At 31.9% G+C, this 5690-nt stretch overlaps 1 long non-coding RNA gene across 1 annotated transcript; it reads right to left on the bottom strand.

The window, feature by feature from the left end:
- Nucleotides 1-2573: 2573 nt before the first annotated feature.
- LOC128032410 (uncharacterized) lies at nucleotides 2574-4891 on the bottom strand. Its single transcript, XR_008188509.1, has 4 exons — nucleotides 4745-4891; nucleotides 3760-4524; nucleotides 3355-3412; nucleotides 2574-2693 (listed from the first exon to the last, which is right to left on the bottom strand). It is a non-coding gene; the product is annotated as an uncharacterized LOC128032410 (long non-coding RNA).
- Nucleotides 4892-5690: the final 799 nt, after the last annotated feature.

Below are 5690 nucleotides of genomic sequence, written 5' to 3'. Positions count from 1 at the left end.
AAGGGAATGAAGAGAGAAAAATGAGAGAGAAGTGAAGAGATGAGAAGGGTTGAGATGTGTTCGAAGTGAGTAGCCAAGAGGGGTATTTATAGGTTGAGAAGGCTGCTAAAAATAGCCAAAATCAGCAGACAAAGACTCCCCCATGGCTGGCCACACATGTGGCATGTTTGAAGATTTCAAACATGCTATTTTAAGGTAGGGGAAAATCTAGAAAGGCATAAATAGTGGAGGGGTTTAAATGCAATTTGAAGGAGTCTTCAAGGCCCATTTTGCAAGCCAAATAATCAGCCAAACAAGCTGATTGGGTCAGCATGTGGGACGGTTTTGGGCTGCCCAGTGCTTGATTGGATCAGTTTTCTCGGTTCTGCTCAACTAGGACACTTTTCATAATTAATTAATAATAATTTATTTAACCCAAATTAAATTGGATTAAAATTAAAATTAATTATATTATGAATTAATACAAATAATTTGGACCGTTTTAGGCTGAAAAATTAATTCGCCTTGATGCTTCAAAATTGCTTCTCGATTTTGCGCTTCTAGCAGTGTTTGCCGAGCCATTTTTCGCCCTTTGTACAAATCTATCGAAAATAATAAAAAATAATCAAAATTTGATATAAAATTAATTAAAATTCAACATGTTCATAATTTTAGTGCAATTTAATTATTTTATAATTATTATATATTTTTCGACAAGAATTTTACTGAAACTGCATGAATTTGAGTTAAAAAGGGCATGAAAAAGTGTGTATATTTTCGTGTTTCCAATTATACACTTTTAACCTAATTCTAGTATCCGGTTCGGTTATCCGATTCATTAACCCGATTCTACTAACTCTATTTTTGGGATGTGACAAAATAGGATCATATTAGTAGAATAAATTTATCCTAAAGAGATTAAGGATATCCTATAAGGGTAACATACTTATGACAAGGTCATTAGACGATCACTTATTTAGTAGCTTTCGTAATGGTATATAAAAAGATAGAGCTTAGTCACAATAGTTTAGTGGAATGACTGCATGACTAAATAATGTTATCACTACACCAAAACAGGTTTTTAGCGGCGCTTTTTTAGGCCTTTAGTGGCGCTTTTAAGCGCTACAAAAAGTATTTGCGGCACTTTAAAAAGCGTCGGAAAAAATGCCGCTAAAGAACGCGTCGCTAACTTTAGCGGCTTTTTTTTCTAAAAACGCCGCTAAAGACCAAGACCTTTAGCGGAGCTTTTCCCACAAACGCCGCTAAAGACCAAGACCTTTAGCGGCGTTTTTCCCACAAACGTCGCTAAATACCAAGACCTTTAGCGGCGCTTTCCCCAAAAACGCCGCTAAAGACCAAGACCTTTAGCGGTGCTTTTCCCACAAAGGCCGCTAAAGACCAAGACCTTTAGTGGCGCTTTTACTAAAAACGCCGCTAAAGACCAAAACCTTTAACGACGCTTTTCCCACAAAGGCCGCTAAAGACCAAGACCTTTAGCGGCGCTTTTCCCACAAACGCCGCTAAGAACATGACTTAAAAAAATATTTTAATTAAATAGTATTTATTTCTACCATAAATATTATATTATGTTTTATTTTTAAACTTTAAACTATATATTTTAAGGATAAAAATATTAAATTAAAATTTCTATTAAAATTTTAACTTTAAAGCTAAATATAAAAATTAATGAATTTAAATTAAGAAAATTAAAACAAGTTACATTCTATATTAGAATTACATAAGAAAATTGTTTACATTCTATATTAGAATTACATTAGAATACTTAAGTTCATTTACAAGTTACATTCTATATTAGAAAATTGGTTACAAGTTACATTCTCTCATGACCAACTCTTATAAACTCTTTAAGGAATCTTTTTCCCTTAACTCGGTGTAACCGAAGTTGCAATGTGGTTTATCCATACTTTTCTTGCCATCCCACATGTAAACATCACCTATAGCAAGAGTGCGCTTTGCACCCAAGACTTACCAAAGAGAAATGCTTACGATTGTTTTCTTACAAAGGAATATAGCTGTACAAATTCATCCAAATGAAGTAAATAAAAGCTTCACTCTGGGAAGTTAAAATCAACAAAGACAATGGAATAAAACACATTGGCATCTAAGATGAGGATCCGAGAAACCCAATAAAATAATGCTCCATCTTCATAATAGCCATGCTATGTACCATCCCTGACTATTGCAACCACGAACCCAAGTATAGTCAAGGCCTCAAGGGCAAAGATGAAGGCTACTACAGCAGGCTCAGAATGAGAAATTAATTCAAGAGAGAATCACCATGTTCTCAGCAATATGCGGATTTGCTTTCTCAAGCAACAATGTATTTTCTTAATCAAGTAAATCTTGGTAAAAAAAGATATAATACATTTATTTAATCAAGGAAATCTTGTAATGAACTCAAAGCAATGAGCCTTAGAGAAAAACTTTTGAGTATGGCTTCAAATTTGAACTGCAGATTTAGTGCCTACATGCTCTGCATGGAAATAAGAGTAAAATAAAGTAAGTCATCCTAGAAAGGAAAATAAATGAAAGTTCACAATTAATGATTCCTCATAATCATAGCAAAAACATACATTTTTGGGCAAAGAAAAACCTTCAGGAACCGTAAAACAATGGCAAAGACAGTACTTCTCCCACATAGCAAGCCGCTTATCCAAACTTGATTGAATCATATTGCGAATATAATTAACTCCCTAAAAAGAAACAAAGAGTCGAAAAGCTTAACGTGCAATAAGGAATATCACAAAATTGTTTTTTCTCCTGCATTTTCTAGTCCTCAACTATATTTTTTCAAATCAATAATGTTAAACTTTATTGATCTGTTTGGAAAACATGAGCTTGACAATTTGAACTTAGATGTCATTTGTTATATTAACTTTGAGAATGAAAATACATAAATTAGTTCATATTCATTGTAATTATATATTTGAAAGATGGGTATGAATTTCAAATTCACCAATATATAAGCATCAAACAAATCAATGAATTTAAAAATAATCATAAATACTACATCTAATGTGTTTAATTACCTAATAACTACTGTGATTAAAATCTAAATCCATCTTTCGAAATATAAATTCCAAATGCAACCTTTTTAACTTATTTTCATTCAAGAATTTGGGGTAAAAGATGAACATGTGCTTGAATTCAATAAACAGTAATCAACATGAGATGCATGATTGACGAAATTAAATCATCTGTATTTTTAATTTAAGGCAAATTAAATTTCGCAGCAACTATAATTAGCAAAATTTTGAAAAATATAAATCATTTTCAGCTCTAAAAAATTGACATTTCTAAATTCAGAGTAATAATACTTTATTTTTACAAAATGAAAGAGAAATTCCAGGTTACCTTGGTTAGTTCTTGGGAGCAATCGGTAACTTCGACTTTCAAAAGTTTGGAAGCTTCTCTGTACGTTTTCAACAAAATTTTACTAACCTTTCTTGAGTGAACTCACAGAAATTTTTTTTAAAAAGATTAATAGAAACTGAGAATGGGGGAGAGAGAGGTTATGCAATAAAAAAATTTAAAAAAATTGAAAATGAAGGTTATGCAATAAAAACTCACTTTCGCATGCTGTCTGTGATTAGCATCTAAATTAGAAGGGAAAAATGATATTTCATTTTTCAACTTGGGCAATATTAATATAGATGAATTAAATTAAATGATTCCTTTCAATATTAGCTTTAAATCTGATCAAAAAGGGAAAAATGGATAAATAATGAGTACATATTCTCAAGTGGAATATATGGATACCAAGTTGGGATTGCACTCCTATTGAACTTGTACTGCACCTAAAGTTTCCCCTCTGTCGAAAAGGGCAAAATCAGAGGTTCGACTATAAAACCATAAAATATTATATGGAAAACAAGCATGGAATGATGAGCTTATATGCAAAAGAGATGAATAATTAGGGAGTGTTACGAACTACAGCTACAATCATAATACGTCAAGTACAAAAAGGACCATTGAAATTTAAACATAGCCACAATCATAATTTCAGATAAACGCATAGACGATCTAAAGCTACAAAGGAATCTTGGGTTTTTCTTGCTATTAAACCAGCATACAACATAGGATATCCATAAGGTTTTATGGTAGAAATTTGTGTTACAATGCTTGAAGATGGTATTCCGAAGAGGAGAACTTACAACCAAGTAAGAAACAGTTTTAATTACTAGCATGTTTGTAAGCTGCTGCAAGAACTATATCACCAGAAATACTAGCATGTATGATTTGTGCAATTATATCCTTGTTGGTCTAATAAATATGTTAAGGTTTAAAGTATTAACTAGCAACCCGCTAAAGAACAAATAATCACATTTTGAATTAACCTAGGTATTTCAGCACATTAAGCAACCTATATGTCTAAACAGTATACCCTCAACCCAAACAGAAATTATTCACCATAAAAAACATAAACGATATTTTGGGGTGTTGTATTTGTTCTTGTCCTGATTAATCCTATGAAAGTAGACATTCCAATCTGCTTTATAATGTGACTCCAGTCACCTGGAGTACCTGTAAGAAAGAAGATAGAAACATGTTTAGTTTCTGCTAGATGGAGTACATCAAAGATCCATACAAGAGTATAGAAAATTCAAGAAGAATATGCAAATTTCTTTTATACAACATATTTTGACTGACTCTTACCTATCAAACTTACAGCTCAAACCTACTGGTTAACAAAAAAAGGGGAACATAAATGCATATGCCATTAGAAAAAAGGATTAAGCAAAACCTTTAGCACTTAAAGCATCAAATAGTTGTTTCTGCATGCTAATAATTCAGTCTGCCATAGCTTTCAGTTCAATCTTCCACTCGTTATACATATCACTGTAAAAATATTAAATTGAAGACTTAAGAATACATGTTTTCCTCCTCTCATTCTAAATAAAAAAAACTCTCCCTGTAATAAATGAACGTATCAATTGTTTCTCCAAAAATATCTTAAACTAATCAACTTATTAACGCATTCACTGCATGGTTCTTTTGTAGTTAGTTTTGCTAAAGAAGAAGTAGATAGAACAGATATAACTAAAAACAAAAGCTGTTGAGCAGCATCTGATGGGGTCAGTCCTGGTTCTTCCATTCTTACTAACCATATCTGAAAAAGAACTTCTTTGCAGACTTTCAATGGATAAAATTTTACTAAACAAACATGAACTTTTACAAGAGATCACCAAACCATTAAACTCAAATTTCATAAAAAAGATGGAAAGAAAAAGTAAGAACTTACAAAAAATTATATTTCAAGCTAAACCTAAATAAGTGTTTTATATGAGTCAATGAAACCTTTCCTTTTATTTATATGGTCCAAATTGTGCAATAAAACGTAAAAGAAAAACAAAATTCATATATGAACCAAGCTTCATACAAATCTTTAGCAAACTAAGTCCTCAATATTTTTTTAACAAAAAATCAAATTTGGAAATCAAGAATAGCTCAAATTTCTACACTGTAACAGAAAAGCTAAAAGTAATTAAATTACCACTGGGATTCGAAAGAACAAAACTCGACATCACCGATGCCGTTAATTGAAACTGGAGAAAACTCAGATCTGGAGAGAGATTTCAAATAAACCAACGGTGAGATCACAAGTTTTCAAGTGAGCACAAAAACAAAAAACCGAATACAACGAGTAACAAACTTATTTGATAATTGCAACAGCTCACTGAGTAATCGAC

The sequence above is a fragment of the Gossypium raimondii genome, chromosome 9, assembly GCF_025698545.1.
Source record: "Gossypium raimondii isolate GPD5lz chromosome 9, ASM2569854v1, whole genome shotgun sequence".
Classification (NCBI taxonomy): Eukaryota; Viridiplantae; Streptophyta; class Magnoliopsida; order Malvales; family Malvaceae; genus Gossypium; species Gossypium raimondii.
The sequence above is the reverse complement of the archived record's forward strand: the minus strand, read 5'-3'. Positions and strand labels throughout refer to the sequence as shown.